This window comes from Equus caballus, chromosome 3 (assembly GCF_041296265.1).
Source record: "Equus caballus isolate H_3958 breed thoroughbred chromosome 3, TB-T2T, whole genome shotgun sequence".
In the NCBI taxonomy this organism is placed as follows: Eukaryota; Metazoa; Chordata; class Mammalia; order Perissodactyla; family Equidae; genus Equus; species Equus caballus.
The window spans coordinates 70,722,180-70,742,096 of NC_091686.1; the positions used below are offsets into that span (position 1 = coordinate 70,722,180).

Below are 19,917 nucleotides of genomic sequence, written 5' to 3' on the forward strand. Positions count from 1 at the left end.
TTCACCAGGTTTTCTTATATACTTACTGACATAGCATCCACTAGAACAATGATAAAGGCAAAGCTTAGAAACTTTATGTTTAAGTCCTGATAAAGAAAATGCAATGAATCAGTAACTCATTATTTTGTTTGTTAAACATGCACTGATCATTTCATGTGCTAAATAAATCATTGTGCTATCTACTACAGATTCAAAGAAATCTATTTCCCTGATTTCAAGATTATTGGCCAACAGAGTTTATACAAGTGAGGAAACCCAAATAGTACTATAATAGCAATATTTGCAAAATGCTATGATAACTAAAAATTAATCTTATGCAGCCTGAGAAAAGAGGGATGTTATGATAAAGAAAGGGATAAATGTTGAGCAAGTTCCTACAGCATCAGTAGAGTTACAGACAGAAGAATGTTATAATCATTTTCAGGAGAAATATCATTCCTTATGCTGCAAAAAGTGAAAAACCATATACAATCCCTCGCCTGAACCTCAAATAGACATTGCCTCAGGAGATCACCATTGGCCTATGGTGCTGAGAGTCTTTGCTCTCCTGTTTACCTCAGTATTTTATACATGTGCCCTGGGTGACTTCTGTGTATCCTTCACCTTACAGCCAACTCAATAGCAACGCCAAGGTAGAGAATTGCATATGCTATATATATAATTTAGCAAAGGAGATGAAAGCTACTTCACTGATCAGTTTTGTACATGTAGCAATAATTTCTTCTCCTTTAAACGCTGCTAAGTCTTAATCATCTTCGTCCCTATCTTTTCGTGCTACTTGGCTTCCTAACTAATATCTGGTGAGATGGCTGTAATTTGTAACCATCAAGCTGTTTTCACTGCTGTTTCTGTATAACAGAATCCCATTTCTTCCTTTCAAAAAGAAATCATTTTCAAGCACAATCTTATGTTTCTAATCTTAATTTCTATTTTTCATATTGACAATCTAAGCTAAGTAAGCATTCTTTTAACCACCTCCTTTTCCCGGGTTATGTAACACTGAAGCAGCTTTCTATGAGAGCTTCTTTGCTGGCAGCTAATTCTAATTCATTTCATCTTATTTCAATCCTACAAATATATGATCCACAACCTCAGCTCGGTTCTTTGGAAACTTTGTTCCTACATTTCCCTGATTTGTTGCTGGTTCCATTTGCCACAGTATCTATCCTAACCCTTTTCCTGGGTCCTCACATTTCCTACCTCAGCCCACAGAGCCAAAGATAACCCCTACTGTCACTGCACAGCAGTAGGCACCCACTGAGAACATAACCTTCTGATGCCCTCCAGCAGTGGTGTCCACAATGACTTCCATTCAACAAATATTTATTTACTGACTATTTATTGAGAGGCTGGCCCTCAAGCACTCTGAGGGATGTTGAAGTCACAGCAGGGAACAAAAGGCACAAAAGCCCTGAATTCATGAACCTTTCATTGTAGTTGAGAGTGGCAGACAAGAAGCACACAAATAATCCGCAATCTCTCAGGTGGTGAAGAGTGCGCTAAAGAAATAAAAGGCAGGGAGGGGGCACAGAGGCAATTCTGAATAGGAGAGTCAAGAACGTCTTCTATGGTAGAGTGACAGTGAAGAAAAGTTATGAATTAATCATGGGAGTGAGCCTGAAGGAAGAAAAGTCCAAGCAGAAGGAATAGCAGGTGCAAATTCACTGCAAAAGAAAGTTCTTTGCTGTGTTTGAGGAAACTTCCAGAAGTCCAGCCCAGACAGAGAAGAAGGCAAGAAGTGAATACAAAGACACTAGGTCACAGAGAAAGGGGCATGCAGGTTGTGAGAGGTCTGCAGGTCAAGTTTACACTTTGGTTTCAGATGGAAGCCACTGGAAGAGAATATGATCTTGTGTATATTTTGGAAGGGGCCAGGGTTGAAGCAAAAATACCTTTCCTTTGACTTTACAGAAACCTCCAGGCCCTTGATCTTTCCACATACTTTTATTTTCTCTCTTCATTTTTAATTCAGTTCCTTTTTTTCTAATTCAAGACTTCAAATTTTTCATTTAATCTGTACTTGTAATAACTCAAATAACTCCTGTGACCACTGGTTTTGAGGAGCCCTATTTGCTAACAGCTCACTCCTGGAAAGTCCTTAAATATCCTTATACGTCTCTACTGAGAACACTCAGGTGTGTAGGGGAAAAAATAGTTTCATTTATGTTTTCTAAACATGGAATGTGGTACTGTTTTCCAAATCATTTTCTTGTGTTTGGTCATATACCTCTCACCTTTTCCTCTCAATAGGTAGTCCTAATTTTCTGAAGCATCTAACTCATCTCAGCCATGAGCCAATTCCAGACAACAATCATTCGTAGAGAAAATTGAGTCCATTTGGCATAACTGCCTTGAACTTACCTCCTCCACTCTTCTGTACATTGATCTTTGTCTGATCAGACTTCTAACTTTTTCCCTGTATTCTTCCAGGTTGTGGGACTGTCATATTTTCCAAGGATGTTTATCACTGTGCTTTGGTCTTCATTTCTTCCCTCATCCTTAGAGAATTTTTTTAAATGAAGACAGCCTTTCTTATGAAGATTATGGTGATAAAAATAAAAAAAAATGACGAACCCTAATGTTTGTAATTGAACAATTTCTATTTGCAATGTGACTTATGTACATTCTCATTTAATCCAGTCCCAACTATTAGCATAATTACTCCAGGTGAGAAAATTGTAGTTTAAAAAGAGTGAGCAAACTCCCAGGTCATTGTAACATTGGATTATGAATGGAGCTTCTTACTTGAAATTTCCTCCCTTTGGCTTCCACAATTTACAAATCATCCGGAAATTCTCTGTTCTTCTGCTATTCGTTCACTTTTGGGAGATTTTCACAGACTTCTCCATTTCCTGTCAATTGTTATCTAGGATTTTTGCCTTCAGCCTAATTCTCTTCTGCTCTACACATTTCTTTTTCTATATGGTCTCTTCAAATTTCACAATTTTCATTACAGTCAGTAAGCTCTTAAATCCTCAGCTCCAGTCTAGAGAACTTTTTCTTAATTTGGACTCATATATTCAGCCCTATCCTGGACTCTTCTGTCTATGGTTGCCTTTAACCATGTCTGTTAAACAAATGACAAGATTTCTCAGGCAGCTAAGCCTGCTCTACCAAAATGCCACACACTGGGTGGCTTAAACAGCAGACATTCCTCACAGTTCTAGAGGCTGGGAAGTTCGAGATCAGGGTGCCAGAAGCGTCCTTGGTGGGGGCCCTCTTCCTGGTCTGCAGATAGCTGCCTTCTTCCTACATCTTCCATGGGGGAGGCAGGAAGCTCTGGTGTCTCTTCCTCTTCTCATAGGGGCACTAATCCCATTATGGGGGGCTCCATCCTCATGACCTCATCTAAACCTAATTACTGCCCAAAGGGCACACCTCCTAATACAACACATTGTGGGGTAGGGCCTCAACATACGAATTTGTGGGGACATAAACATTCAGTCCATAACATAAGATAACTCCCTGAGGGCAGAAATAGGAGACTGTCACTTTGTATTCCCAGTGCCCAGGAGGTTTCATGTTATCTAGTAGGCCGTCATACCTTGTTCTAGATTTGTCAGTTGCAGTATTTTTCATTTCAGTAATTCCCCTGAGAACATAACACAAAATGGTTCTTTGGTAAAATAAACCAACATCATGGATTTTGTCATAGACTGTAGACCGTGTTGTCATTGTAGGAGCAATGAAGGAAGAGGAATAAGAGGAAGAAAAACAAGAGGAGGAGGAGAAGGAGAAAGACAATCCAGCATAAACACCGTTAATACCCATTCGCAGGTTGCATTCTTATGCCACCAATTAAATGTCACACCTGTGATTCAGTAGTAGCTCTTATTGATTTTTCCCTTTTAAATGAAAGGCCTGGCATTTATCAAACTGCATGGTGGTTGTTTACAGAGGATAAGATATCTGTTTTACTTAATTATAAAGTATCAGGATATATTCTGGTCTGTCAATCTTCTAAAATGACCTCTGTTCCTAGAGTATGAAACCATAACTAATACAAGAAGCTTACTCTGCTGTTTAAAGTCCACTATTCTCTTTCCCACTGTCATCCATAATCCCCATACTTCCTATGGTGTTAGAGCAGAAAACAACGGGCGGAAGAAAGCCTACGTTTTGGTGTCCCAACCGAAAGTATGCCTGAGTTAGGTTTACTTGTAGGCTGTAAATGTATATATCAGCACCTATCAGTTTTTATTGCTGGCAGTTTGTGTTTGTTGCTGTCATCTGGTGGCTGTGCCTGTGGAGCAGTAGTTCATGTTTTCTTCACTCGGCTGTGACTTTCACAGGTCTATCAGAATAGTGACTAGTACCATTGGCTAAATGAATCTGTGAAGAAACAGGTGAGGCAAGGAAGAAGGGGAAGAAAGTCAGTGGGGAGGGAAACGGAAAGGAAACAAGGAAGGAAGGAAGAAAGTCATCTGACATTTCCAAAATGAATAAAGCACGGTTTATTTTTGACAATCGGAATTATTTCATCATTACTGAAGTCTGTATATCTCTTTTCCATCAGAATATGTCAAGACAGATGTGTTAAGCGTTTGAGAAGATCCTGCCTATCTACAACGCTTAGAAATCAATGAAATAAGGAACAATCAGATTGATTAAAATTGAATTTGACTTTAATTCTCTGTTTGCCTTAATGAGGCATCTCTCTGGCTTTGTATACTAGCTAGAGAATAACAAAAAATTTTAATGAGGTGTTCAAATATACCATAGAATATTCACCTAGTGAATGTTGCCTTAAAACACCTGAAATAAAATTAAACTTTAAGTTCTGTTAATGGGGTCAAGTCTACAGACAAATAATACATTTGTGTGTCTATTATGTGGCTCCTTAAACTTTATGGTACGCGGAAATCTCCCGAGATATCGTTAAAATGAGATTCCTAGTGCACTTCCGAGACCCTGATTCAACGTGTCTAGAAACAGGGCCTATGTATTTGCATCTCCGGCAAGCTCTCAGGTGGTGCTGATTCTGATGGTCCCACCCACCACACGCTGAGTAACAATGGACTGGTATAGAGAATTTATCTTAACTTAGCAATGATTTTATGATACTCAGTTCTGAGTACATTGAATTTTCCAACCAGTAGCAAAGAGGTCAGCCTTTATCCACATTAGCCTAGAGACTTAGTAAAAGCTAATTTTTCCTTCTGTCTAGCGTATTCATGTCAACACATGGCTTCCGTTGAGGAACATGAACTTCTAAAGACTCAGAGGAAGGAAATTAAATTCCAAAACACCTGCATCTAGTTACTATGTTTAATAAACAGTACTGAGTGCATCTGGTCATTTGACTTTAAAAATTGAATTATTTTATCACACAATACTGAAAAGACTACCAAACTTTTGCCAACATTTTAATACCCTTTCAGACTTAAAATGCTCTAAAGGCAGTAGAATAAAAGGACAATTTGATCCTTTGTAGGAAACACATTGGAAATAAATGCTGACTCCGATTTTGTCATGACAGTTTTCACTGTTTGTCAGGCAACAGGAAACATTTTGATAAGATGATGCGATTTTTGACAGAGACTTGTTCCATCTCGGATGCCCCTTTGTTGAAACAGGGCAGATGGTATTCTACGGAAACACTTTTACCACCTCAATTCATTTCTACACGTTGTTTACTCTAGCACACTGTTCCTTTTGGCTTACTCACACGTGCCTAGACTAACACTGGGAGCCATTTGCTGGGTACATTTGGTTCCTGGTCACTCTGCTTCACAATCCGCTATTGTAAAATCACCCTCTTAAGTTTATTTTTGTCATCTGTGGGCACAGACTTTGGGCATGATTTTCAGTTTTATAATATAATCAAATAATTGACAGGATTTAGAATGACAAATGGATGATGTCAGTGTGTTTAAATAGGTGAGCCCTCTAGAAAAGCACATCACTCCTCAGGGCATCAGAATTCCAGCTCTTTGGGCTCCTGATTCTCATCTTTGGCGAAAGGTAATATATTCATGTACAGTCTAATATGATGTCTTATTCTACTTCTGTTTATAAAATGTATATATTGATCAGAAAAAAGTCTTTACTCATTATTTACCTTTTCGCTTGAAAAATATTATTTAGATTTCTAATTCAGAAATCAATAATTTTCTTTACTTGTCAGCAGCCACAGAATTGTGTTCACTTGCATATACAGAATTACGGAAACATATAAAGAGTTCCAGATTTGGTTAATTGTGTTGAATAAGAGAGTTTGGATGATTAAATCATTTTTGCCAATGCAATTTCTCAAAGCATCCTCATATATTTTCTGTGAAACTTGTTTTCAAGTTGATTTTTCTCCACCTGGTATCACAAATTTTCTAATACCAGGGTTACACCATCTAAAACTTTTAAGTCAGAAACCAGGCTCATTTTCACTAAACGTATGATAAAAACGTTCCCTGTTGCTTGTCATTCTACATTCTAAACATTTCTTTCAACTCCACCTTCATTGTTGTCTCGAACATCATTATGGAAGGCTGCTAGACTCTCACAACCATCTGAGTGATCAGCCTGGCTCCTTCTTTGTCCTTCTTACAGCTGAACTATTTTGCTTCCTACACGCTATCCTCTCTCTCATTTATGTTTCTTTGCAGGTTCCCATTTTACTCATTCCGTAGAGTCTAACACTAGATTTACCTTTTCTTTGCTTTAATACCCTTATTCACTCGATCTGTTTAAGATTTCCATTATGGGTGTTTTTTTAGCACAGCTTTCCATAGCAGAGCACTTATCTTTACTTATCAACGTCCCCCTCTAGTCTCTCAGTTCCATGATGCCAGGCAATGTGTGTCAGTTGTCTTGGTATTTCTAGCATGTTTCATAATGCTTGGAGCCTAGTTTGAGTAACAAATGTTTGATTTGTAATGCAGGAATGAATGTGCCACTGATTTTTCATGTATGCTTCACAGGACTCAGCCAAACATGAAGATCCTTGCATTTGTCTTTTTTATCTTGGCTCTCCTGGTTGCCATGATTGTAAGTATGTCATGGAATTTTGAAGAATATGTTCTCCTTACTTCTCCAAAACATCTCTCTTATTTCCTGGGTTCTGGCCTATGTTTGCATTTACCTGAACATGGCTGTATTAATTTTAATGTTTTAACACAGACAATTTCTTTGAATTCAGCTACATAAGTTTATTAAGGACCGAGAATAAATCTTGAGTACAAATAAAAATGGACACACCTGACCTTCCTGAAACTCTTTTCTCCTCCTCCTCTCCACCCTCCTTTGTTTCCTCTTCTGTTAAAATTATTGATTTCTTTCACTTTGGTTTACTTTGTCTAGTTACTGAGAAGTCCATCAAGAAATAATAATAATATTTCAATTTATCGGACAAATTATAGTGAATGCTTCAAAAACAAATTGTTTATCACCTTAGCTTTCTGTAAGAGGACAGAAGTGCAAAAATTGAAAATCAAGAAGAATAGCCAAAAACGTAACGGCAACTTTATCAGCACAACAAACATTTGAATAGCTTTGGAGTCACCAAAACATAGTCATATAGAAACCATTTGTCTGCAGCAAATCCAAAGTTTAGCTTTCCATTTTTCCCTCTTCTATTCACGGTTATATTTTCCTCCATTTTACATGCAAAGGAAATTGAACCAAAATGAATTGATATGTGAATGTAGCACATTAGTTATTGTAAGAGCCTACCCTTCACTCATCTTAAAGACGCCATTAAACAAAAAGAAACTAGTTTAGTGGATCAGTTACCAAGACTTTGCTTCCATTTTGTTCAATCATAATTGTAGCAGCTAAGTGCTTTTTTGCACTCTAGAGTTATAAAATTAAGATGTTAACTCTTTTCTTCTTTTCTTTTTTCCAAGGGAGCCGATTCATCTGAGGAGGTAAGATATTCTCATTTCCTAGAAAACTAGGAATTAAACACATATTAAATTTTTAATTTGTTCTTTATTTTAACAGAGATTTAGAAGGCATGTGAGAAGATACCCGGTAAGCATTCCTCTGATAATGTGGTACACTACAACCACAGTTTCTTCTCTGAGTATTTATTCTATAAATAAGAACCAATACATAGCTCTGAAACATATCTGTATAATGACTAGCTCAAGTACACATTGATTTTATTTATTTATGATACACTGGCAAAAGACCCAAAAGTCTTGTGTACTAGTAGCATTTAGATGGAAACTCACAATGCCACCCTAAGGAAGACAATTATTCCCTCAGATCTTAGGTGTCTTTGTTGATAAATAATTACCTTGATGAAACAATTGTTGAAATTCTAATTCTGTTAAGTGTAACATATGTCTAATGGAGCACAGAGGGTGATAAAGGCACATATGGTGTGGTAAATTTCCACCTGCTGATTCTTTTGGAGACTGATGAAATCATTTCGATAAACTGACCATGATAAATAAGATAGAAAATTTCATTTATTTATTATTTTTCTGAATGCAATGTATCTTTGACAACTCATATTATTTTGGTATGTGCTGTTAATGTGATAAGTTCCCAAACATTGATGTTACCAATACAGTAAAGAGATGAATTTAAAATGGCACCCAATAAAAAGATGAGAAGGAGGGATGAAGATATTTGCATTAACAGAAGTCAATATTAAACAATGTAGGAGTTTTAATAGAAAATAAGCTCGTTATAAATCTCAAGTGAGCAGTAGCAATCCCACCTAAACTGGAATTAGTAAATCCATCTGCCCTGGAGCAGTCAAGGATGGGCAATGTAGAAGCTTAGAGGTAACATTATAAAGGCTATCAAACCTTTTTCCAGTGGTTGGCTATCATTTATGAACCATGTGTGTTACAAAACAACAACATTTTCAACAAACAGTAAAAATGGAAACGATCATTTTTACCTTCTCTTCGTCATTTTTCTCAGAAAACAGTGAAAAACTAAACATTTGAAACACAATCATGGAGATGTTGTATAAGGTCCTACGAGCTTTACCAACTTAAGTTTTTTAAGTGACCTGATTGTGAGATATTTGCACTGTCATTGTCTCAATTCTCTACAATGTTCTCTTTCCTTTTGTTGGTATACAGAGAGAGTATTTTAATTCTCAGCTATCTCAAGAAGATAGACCTTATCAACCTGATCCATCAATTTATTATCCTGAATATCCATATCCATATCCAGTGCAATAGCGTTAGAATGCTGTTCAGTACCACAGGACGGGATTACAGAGGTAAGCTGGGTCTAGTGACATTTTTGTTCTCCAGAAAAGTCAATGGTGACAGTTACAGCAAGAAAAAGCAAAAGCAAGCCATCAAACCAAAAGCAGCCCCAGGTTAAGAAATGTATCCCCGGGGAGCTCTCCTGAAGTGTAGTTACTGATCTAAATGTTACTGAGGGGCTGGCCCCGTGGCCGAGTGGTTAAGTTCGCGCGCTCCGCTGCAGGCGGCCCAGTGTTTCGTCGGTTCGAATCCTGGGTGCGGACATGGCACTGCTCGTCAGACCACGCTGAGGCAGCGTCCCACATGCCACAACTAGAAGGACCCACAACGAAGAATACACAACTATCTACCGGGGGGCTTTGGGGAGAAAAAGGAAAAAATAAAATCTTTAAAAAAAATAAATGTTACTGAAAGAAATCTTCTGTCCTACTGTGGTGAGGAGCCTCTGCTTTGGGGACGGAGAGACCTGCGTTTGCGTCCTGTTCCGGATCACTAGTTTCATGACCTTGAACTATTCTTCGTCTTTTCTAAACCTCAATTATCTCGTGGACAAAATAGGTGTTACAACAATACTTAGCCACTCTGTAGAATTAGTGAAACTATTGAAAGACATATTATATAAGGGCCCTGAATCAGAACGTCTATAACTGTGGCTGCAGCCCGCCCTGCTGCTAAATCTGCGCCTGGAGGCTGTTTCAAACTTTTTCCTAAATGTGATCTTTCAGGCAGCTTCACAAGCATCATCTGGAAACTTGTCAGAAATTTAGAGTCTAAAGTTGTATTCCGACTAGTGAATTAGAATCTGCATTAAATAAGATTCCTGTATGGTTTATAACACCACAAAGTTTGAGACGCTTTGCCTTAAACAATTAGGATAGGGACCACTGCTCTAATAGAATACCAACAAGGAGTTAAGGAGATATTAGCAATTCGCTCTTTCGAAAGCCAGTTTGACCTAAAACTATACTATGTGTTCCAAATTCTATGAAAGATTCAATATTTCACTCCAAAATAAAGCAATCCTTTTGGAGATAAAATAAAACAGTCGGACAATTCAAAGTGGATTAGTTGCAGAGGATTTCAGTTATTTTAAATGCCCTTGGAGAATTTCTTCAAATGGAATTCTCAGTTGCCATTAATGACAGAGTGAGGAGTCCGCACTTGGCTCTCTAGGCTTTAAGTAATAGCTGAAGATATCTGATCAGGAAAGAGGATATAATCATATTATCTTGAGCAGATAAATACAGATGAAAAGTGCAGGTTCTGTTTAAGCAGAGGTGTGTGAGAACTGAAATAGGTTGGTAATAGAAAGGCTTAAAAGGAACATGGGCAATGGTCCTAGGAAAGGCTAGATTAAACAATGGGTTGAAAGAAAGACCAAATCAGGAAGGGAGAAAAAAGAAAGGGATGCAAGTTTTCAGGATTAGAGGAGCAAATAAAAGTGCTGAGCACAGATGCCTTAAAAGAGGCAATGCTCTGCTGTCATTTCTCTGTCGTTGATGTTTTCCTTCAGGGCATTATCCTTTGTGTGTATATTTTCCTTGGTTTAAGTAGGGGATGCTGAGGAAGACAATTTGGCTACCTCAGTTTGAGAGAGAATAGCATTCGAACTGAAAAACCAAGTGGGCTAAAATGCAGAACTGAACCGCTGAACCTCATGTCCGAAGTGACAAGGGGAGGAAAAAGATGATGGAAATTCATGCAGTGGATATTTCTGAAGTCCCTGAAGAACCAGGAAAAGTAACAGCAGCTTGTTTGTGTAATGAGTTTGGCTATGAGATTTGAAGAAGTGGAAATAAAGGAGTTCTTTAAAAGATTGGAAAGAAACGATTAGAAATAGAGACTGTTTCTTGTGTTATTATTTTGGCAAGCAAGAGTCCAAAGGAAATTTGTATTCGTTCAGTCGTCAGATATTTCTTGACCACATCTTCAGCATGCAATGAGATAGCCACAGGGATATAAGCACCAGTAGGCCAGAGTCTCTGCATTCAACACGTCTTACCTAGTTTTAAAGATGACTATAAAGTCAGACAATCACCAGTCAGAATAGCATTTGATAAAGAAGTGATGCGGTTGAGTAGATTTTTTAGGCACATTACACAGGCAGGAGTATGGCAGCTAGAGTGAGAGGGAGTATAGACGGACAATAAAAAAGTCCATTGGGAAACCATCAAACTAATTTCGGACGAGTAACGTAAGCACTTGAACAAAGAAAGAAGTAGTAGAGAGAGCAGCAATTTCCTCTAGAGTCCGATTATATAAGTACTTTGGAATAATTTTAATAACGCTTTTTCATGTGAGTGATCTTAACGTAGGCACAGTTTTTGGTCAAGGTCTTTTTCATGTCAAATCAAAAAATCAAAACAAATCCAAACTTTGACAGCTAGAAAGTTCATCCAGAAGCAAGAGCTTGCAGTAGGGAGAACTCTCAAATCTCAACAATCTGCACATTTTTCAAAATCAAACAGAAAAAGGCCTTCCTTCTATCGGTAAGGAGAGGGAAGCAAAGATTAGCAGAAACTTTTAAGGGGAAATTGGGCAAGCCGAGGGAAACGAGCAGCAGACACTGGTAGGCAAAGCGTCCACTGTGGTCAGTCGATTCTCAGGTAAGCCGGTAAGGGGGCACATTCCCCTTCCTAGTGCTTGCTCAGGCTCGGAGGTAAGCAGAGTTCAGGGGCACCTAAGAAGGAGATAAACCTGACTAACATTTGGTGGAGACAAAGCAGAGGGCAACAAACAGGCAACTGTGAACACTTGGTCAGTTACATTTAGGTAACGCTCAGAAACAAGAGGGCACAAGGGTTTTAGCAATGACTTAATCTGAATGCTCTCTCTTTATCCACAGGCTTGGCGGGAGATTCGATTTGCTCTGTGCTCATGATGATTCTTCCTACTCCACAACCCTTTACCCATCTGGCAACGTTATGTTAGCCCTCAACTAACAAATACAGCCAAAGTTTTTTTAAAGCATCCTTTTGAATAATTCAAAAGAGTAGCATATTATATGCATTCTCTTATGGATGATATTGGAATTTAAAAAGAATTTGAGCCATAAATGGTTTCCAACACAAAAAAGAAAATGAAGTCCAACAGTGTTACATGAACAACACAACCCGAGATCAATGTTCACTCCTTTTAAAACAGTGGTAATAATATTCTCTGAACTATTTGATTTTTTCCACTTTGTTCTCTGTGTTAATTGTACTACAAAATGAGAAAAAGCTTGCCATGCATAATAAAGTGATCTATCAAGCACATACTGTATACGTTCTTTTCTTTCCCACTGTGTTTGTTGCCTAGGGCAGCCATAATGAAGGACCCAAGCTGGTGGCTACAAAAACAGGAGTTTGGTTCTCCTCCTTCTGCAGGCAGGGCCTGGCTCTCTGACAGCTCTAGGGCACGGTCCTTCTTTGCCTCTTCCCAGTTCCTGACTGGTCTCGGCAATCTTTGTCATTCTGTGGTTTGTAGATGCAACCTTCAGTCTGTCTCTGTTGGCACCAAGCTGTCTTCTCCCTCTGGGTCTCTCTCCTCTTCTCACAAGGACACCTGTCATATTGGAATAAGGGCCCACCCTACTCCAGTAGGAGCTCATCTTAATGAATTCCATCTGCCATGACCTCTATTTCCAAGAAGATCAGATTCTCAGGTATTGGGAGTTAGGGTTTCAGCATATCTTTGGTGGAGGGACACAGCTGGCCCATGTCACCCATCTACTCTCAGTTCTCTATAAAATTTTTCTGCAACCATCATATGCCAATACTTCTAATATCCTTCAGTATGTCAATATTCCTCAGGTTAACACAGACAGTGCTATTTCATCATCTTCTGCAACAAAGATTATAGAAGGAAGCAGGTCGAGACACAGCTGGGTGGTTATTTAAAGGGAAAGAAAATCATCCAGGCAATCCCATTTTAACTTTGAACTATTCTGTACTAAAAGGAATTTCAATCCAGCCAGTTTGCATGAAATCACTAGAATACTAATCAAAATCTTACCTTTAATTTTAACTTTAATTTTAAGCAAACTTACGAGGAAATCTGATTCACATCCAGCACGTAGCTGGAAAGAAACTCTCAGCTATACAATGGTTTATTATAAACATTGGCAGCTAAAAATCCACACGTTATGCTGTTGTGTGCCCTTTATGAGATACAAAATTTTATTCACCAAAATTCTTGGAGACAGGGCTTCCCTTCCTGAGAGCAGCAGCCAAAACTGAAATCCAATCTCCAGTCCCCAGAGGGGTGCACGCAACAGAGAGGCCCACTGTTGGGAGCAGAGACATAGGAAAGAAACAGAAGGAGAGGGCTGAGGAATCAGAGTGAAGGGAAGTTGGTAGAATGCTGAGTTACGTGTGCTGTATGCTCTCCCTTCAAGTGCCTTTTGACTCTCCGCTTGACACTTTGGTGTGTAAAAGACTTCTGAAATTTAACAAAGCCAAAATAGAACTCTTTGTTCTACCATTACCCCAGTTTCAGCTAATTTGACTGTGCACTTGCTCAAATTCAAAACCTAAGAATAATCATCGATTATTTTTCTCCTCTACCCTTCACTTTTTACAAGCAAGCAATGTGTATCTGGTAGGCTTTCCCTCTAATATTAATATATATTAACATATGTATTGCTTTATAATATATGCCTTTTATGTGTGTGTATACATATATACATATATATGTGTGTGTGTGTGTGTGTGTGTGTGTATATATATAAAATTGACTAAAACTTCCACTCACTAATTTGACCCAGTGAAACTTTTATTCATAAGAGAATTCAAATACAGCCTGGTTCCAAAACATATATTTCGTTAAGAAAGCAAGAGGTCCTATCAACATTCTATCAATCAGGTGTTGTTAAGAAATTAGGCAGCGAGAAATAACTTTGCTTTGTGGCTGTCCTTTGGAAGAGACTGGATGTGTCAGCTGTAATATATCTGATCAATGGCCGGCCGCTCAGATAAGCATCCTTGCACATCTCTATTTCTTTCAAAAGTTTTCATTATGACTCTCACTTACTGGTGACATGATTCTGGCCAAGTACCTTAGCCTATCTGAATGCCATATTCTCCTGGATGAGTACATCCCAACGGAGTTCTGGAAGAATCAACATAATGACAAATAGAAGGCACCAGTACAATGCCTGACATGGCAGCAAGAATAATTATCCTTTACTCTGTCGAGGGTTTAAGTGTTCTACCACAAGTAATTTTATTCAATCTTTACACAATCCTATTGAAGCAGGTATTATTACATCCAGATGAAGAATACAACATTGCACAGAATTAGGTCACTTGCCCCAAGTCACGCAATTAGTAAATTGTTAGAGGAAAAAAACAATATTCAGACCCCTTAGATTCCAATGTCCATGCTCTGTATAATACTCCCACATTGCATTTATTAGTTTCCTATTGCTGCTATGACAGATTATCAGACACCTAGTGCTTAAAATTGCACAGGTGACTTTTTATTTTATTATTTTTAAACCACTTTATTGAAATATGACTGACATGTAAAGGCTGTACATATTTAATGTATACAACTCCATGTGTTTGGGGATGAATACACACCCATGAGACCATCATCACCGTCAAGGCCATAGACATTCCCATCGCCTCCCAAAGCGTCCTCCTACCCACTTTATGGTTATTATTGTGTGGTATATACATGTGTGGTAAGAACACTTAACATAAGATCTACCGCCTCAGCAAATCTTAAGTAAACAATACAGCATTGTTAGTTTATAAGGATTATGCTATAGAGTAGGTCCCCCGAACTTAGTTATCTTGCATGACGGAAACTGTACCTCTGACCATCAGTTGCCCATTTCTACCCCTCCTAGCCTCTGGCATCCACCATTCTAGTCTCATCTTCCTTCTGCCTGAAGGAATTCCTTTAACATTTCTTGCAAAGCAAGTCTGCTGGTCTTTGATTCTTTCAGCTTCTGAGTCTGAAAACATTATTTTGTCTGCCTTTTAGAAGCATATTCTCACTGGTTATAGAATTTATTTGACAGATTATTTTCTTTTTAGTACTTAAAAAAATTCTGCCATTCTCTTCAGGTTTGCATATTTTGCAAAATGAAGAGCTGTCATTCATATCTTTTCTATTCCGTACACATCTTTTTCTCTCTCATACTTCTAAATGTTCTCTTTGTGACTTGCTACCAAGAAAATTGACTATGGTGTTTTTGATGTTTTTTTCATGCTCTTGTGCTTGTCTTTTGTTGAATTTCTTGATCTACAGATTACAGTTTTCCTCATATCTGGGAAATTTTCAGTCATTTATGTATTCAAATATTTTTCCTACCTCTTCCTTTTCACCTTCACTACAAATCCTTGGGAATTAACACAAGGTATCCCGCAGTTCACTGAAGCACGGATGGATTTTTTTTCAGTTTCTTGGTCCATGTTATTTTGCACAGTTTTACTGCTGTATTTTCAAGTTCCTAAACTTCTTTTCTTCAGGAATCTTTCAAGTCCCCTAACCTATTTCTAAACATGCTATTAGTTACATTCATTTCACTTTTCATCTTAGACGTTATATTTTTCAAAGATGCTCAAGTTTTCCTCTACTTAAACTCATAGAACATACTTACAAAAACTATTTTAACATCCTGCTTTACTAATTCTATAATTGTGTGACTTCTGAATCTTTTTGTGTCAATTGATCTTTCTCTCCATTGTGAGTTATATTTTCCTTTTTTATTCCATGCCAGGTAATTTTGATCAGGTGCCAGACATTGTGATTTATCTGTTTTGGGTGCTGGGGTTTTTTTTTTAAAGATTTTATTTTTTCCTTTTTCTCCCCAAAGCCCCCCAGTACATAGTTGTATATTCTTCGTTGCCGGTCCTTCTAGTTGTGGCATGTGGGATGCTGCCTCAGCATGGCCTGATGAGCAGCGTCATGTCCGCTCCCGAGATTCGAACAGGCGAAACCCTGGGCAGCTGCAGCAGAGTACGAGAACTTAACCACTCAGCCACCGGGCCAGCCCCTTTCTTTACTATTTTTTAAATATTGATTTAGGGCTGGGGTCACAATGAAGTTGCTTGTAAATAATTTCGCAGCTTAAAGTCTTTCAATTAATCTTTATTAGACAGTCAAGGCCAGGCTCACCTTTCATTTAGAGCTAAACTTCGCCTACTACCAAAGTGTTCTAACAATGTCACGTGCTTTGCAAGGTTTCTCCACTCTAGCTGTGGAAACAGGGTCTATTCACAGCCCTGTTTCCAGGTATTGTACAACCTGTTTCTTGCTGATGTTCTGTCCCCAACCTCACAGAATTTCCTTATGCTTATTTGTGTTCATCAAAATCAGCAGAAGATTAGGGCAACCGTCTGTAGATCTCCAGAATCCTTTCCCTGTGCAGTTCTCTCCTGTCTTTGCAATTTCCTCCTGTTCACTATTCTGCTGTGTTTATTTGCGGACATTTGCCTCCACTAATCTCAACTATTTCTCCTCAATTCAGAATTGCCTAGTCTTTTTAAGCGCCTCTCCTGTGCTGCAGCTTGTAAGTTCTTTCCAGGTAATAAACTTGGACAACGACAGGGCTTATCTTGCTTTTTTCTCTTCTCTTCTGGAACAAGTCCTACATTATTTATTACATATCTTAAAATTAGCGTATCGTATATTTTGTTCTTTTTTCAGGATTTAAAGCAGGAAGATAAATCCAGCCCCTGATAGGCAATCACGGCCCGAAGCTGAATTCTTGAAGAAAAGCCTTCTGAAGTCCTTCCAGTGCCCTAGAAATCTGCCATTATCTGGCCCTTTTTGCTTCCCCGACCTCAGTTCCACCAAATCTACTCAAATCCAACTGCACTGTCCTATTTGCTTTGTAAATTTTTTTTCAGCAGGCCAGGCATGCTCCCACCTCATGGCCTGGACTGGAATGCTCTTCTCCCAGCTGGTTGTATTGTTTACTGTATTCCCTTCATGTTTTTACTCTTCTGCTCAGGAAAGCAATTCCTGGCCACACTAATATTGAAAACCCATCCCTACCAAAACCTCTTATCCCTTTCTCCAATTCAGTTTCCTCCTTAGTATGTCTCACTATCAATCTAACTCTTTCTTACCTTTCATGTTGGAGCTCCCCTTCCAGAGTATAGAGTTAGAGTTATAACTTAGAGTATAACATCCACAAAGCCTGACATTTTTCTTTTGTTCATGGCTCTAAGTGTCTAAAAGAGTTTCTAGCATATCTTAGGTACTCAGTAATTATTATTAAATAAACTACAGTTATATATCAGCATCTATCTACATATTCATATTTATATATTGTTTTCATTTAATATAAAAAGAAATTTATATAAGCAATACAAGGAATTGTGTTTGTATGATAATTGCAGGATATTTTCACTGCTGTGTTCAAATTTCAACCTGACCTTAAAGAACAAATAAGAAATTATCATGTGCTCCCTGGAAAATGTGATGGAGGGGCATTCTTAGTGAGAGGAAAAGTGGGAAAGTCACAGAAGAAAAGTGGGAAAAATGAAAATCCGTGATGTTATCAAGAAAAGTGTGAATGAGACTTAAAGAGTAGAAAGAAATGGAATCACAAATATCTGCTGTGCAAATTTGAATGGCCTTGAATGCTATGTTAAATATCTTCAACAGTACCTTAGACATGATAAGATGCCAGAGAAATATTTTTAGACAGTTAGGTTACCTGATATATCTATTTAAAAAAAATTGTGAGGATGTTGTGGAAAATATATTTTGGAAATGACAAATAAAAAGTTGGAAGACCAATTATGAAGCTGGATACTATTACCTGTGGCAGAGATGTTGAGTTGACTAGCACAGAGGCAGTGGATTGAAGAGGTCAGGGAGAAGAAGCCACAAAGATGAAGCCTTTCAAGAAGATTGATGGTCAGTGTAAAGAGTGAAGAGATGGTGTGACTGATGGGAAGTACAGAATAATGAGATGGTATCTGTAAGATAAGAGAGAATTAAAGATTATTGTAGACAGAGGGAATGAACAAGTTCAAACACAACAAGTAAAGATATATAAGAGAAAGACTATAACCACATGAGTAAGTTCTTAGAGGTGGACAGAAAATTAGATGGACGCTCTTATTATTTAGTAACTCATAGAAAATTTTCTAGAGTGTAGAGAAATGTAAAAGCACAGTTGCATGACTTCCAGTATCTTAGAAACTAGAGGTAATAAATAAGAGTCCAAGGGGTGTCTGCTAAGCACAAAAATGCTGACTGTAAAACTAAAGAATTTACTGACCACCACAACATGCCAGGTTCAGGGCAGTTGTTGGAACTAGAAAGATGGCTATGGAATGAAAACTGATTTAATGAAATAGTTCCATAAAATGCGACATAATTAGTGATAGCAACAAAGAAAATATAAAATTAAACGCAAGTTTTTTTCTTTTCTTTTTTTCTTTGGTAAGGAAGATTATCCCTGAGCTAACATCCATTGCCAATCTTCCTCTTTTTTGCTTGAGGAAGACCATCCCTGTGCTAACATCTGTGCCAATCTTCCCCCATTTTGTATGAGGGATACCACTACAGCACGGCCAGATGAATGGCGTATAGGTCCGGCCCTGGATCTGAACCTATGAATCTCTGGGCTGCTGAAATGGAGTGCATGCACTTAATCACTATGCCAGCTGGCCGGTCACACAATTTTTTCTTTTAGATGCAGAAAAATGTGACTTTAGGAGAAATCACTTTGTCAATGGCTGCTAAACACTAATTGTTCTTTATTGTTTAAAAGCACAGTGATAAGTTCGGTCAATTTTAGAACAACTCTTTCACAAAATGCTATGTTAACATATTGAAGTTTGTACATTCAATCACCAGCTAACCAGCAAATTTGGCTTTCCAAAATGACTCATTCTCCAATAATTACAAACAATTATAACCAGGCACTTTGCACAGAAGTCACACTGGCGGCACTTAGGCAAAATTAGTCTGCTGTGTTTGGCCCACACAATATTTGAAAACATGTTTAATCAGTTCACAAAATATAAAAAGCAGATTCACATAAATATTCAAACTCTTGTACTACCTTTAAAAATTAGAAGGTGTGGCAAGATTCGGGCATTTATTGGATCATTCAAAATTGACTAGAGCTGAGGATTAACTCTTCTTTTTAAAAAATGTTCTTAGGGAAGGAATAGGCCCACCATATATCCCTTTTCTTCCACCTGGCCCTCCTTTATACTTTTATGTCCCCACCTGCATGATCAATGTAGTTTCTAAATTTGTAACTTCTGCTTTAGTAGTTTCCATAAAAATATGTGTCTACTTTATATACATTATTACCAACTTTGCAACAATCTCTAAATTAGATTAGATATTACTGTTATTATTATTATAGCAATTTTATAGACGAAAAAACCAGAGAGAAAAGAAAACAACCAATTCATTCCAGATATTTATACAGGAGATTTTAGAGCTGGAAATTAGAGCATTAGAGAATTTCTACTTTTGTCCACAACACCTTTATGTTGCACAGGAGAAAGAGATGCCAAGAGAGAAGGGGAAAAAAATTTACCCTAGATCAAAAAACTAGTTCATGGGAGAGGAAGGCCTACACACAAAATACGGATAATCATTACAACATCTGCATTTCCTGTTCTCATGTTCTAAATCAAACTGTTGTAAAGCAATCCTTGGAATCTGTGGAACAAAAATCGGGAAGAAAAAAATTTCCAATCATAGTGACTTCTTAGAATCCAAATGCCTCTTTAATTATTTTGTGCCACAGAATTACCATATCATGGAGGAACAACAT

General features: G+C 37.9%; 1 long non-coding RNA gene across 2 annotated transcripts; it reads left to right on the plus strand.

Moving 5' to 3' along the window:
- Positions 1-5,858: 5,858 nt before the first annotated feature.
- On the plus strand, positions 5,859-12,425 carry LOC106782989 (uncharacterized). Of its 2 annotated transcripts, none has more exons than XR_001380436.3 (6): positions 5,859-5,964; positions 6,918-6,984; positions 7,842-7,862; positions 7,939-7,968; positions 9,039-9,181; positions 12,016-12,425. It is a non-coding gene; the product is annotated as an uncharacterized lncRNA (long non-coding RNA). The 2 variants fall into 2 exon arrangements; XR_011436809.1 differs by lacking the exon at positions 12,016-12,425 and adding an exon at positions 9,394-9,561.
- Positions 12,426-19,917: the final 7,492 nt, after the last annotated feature.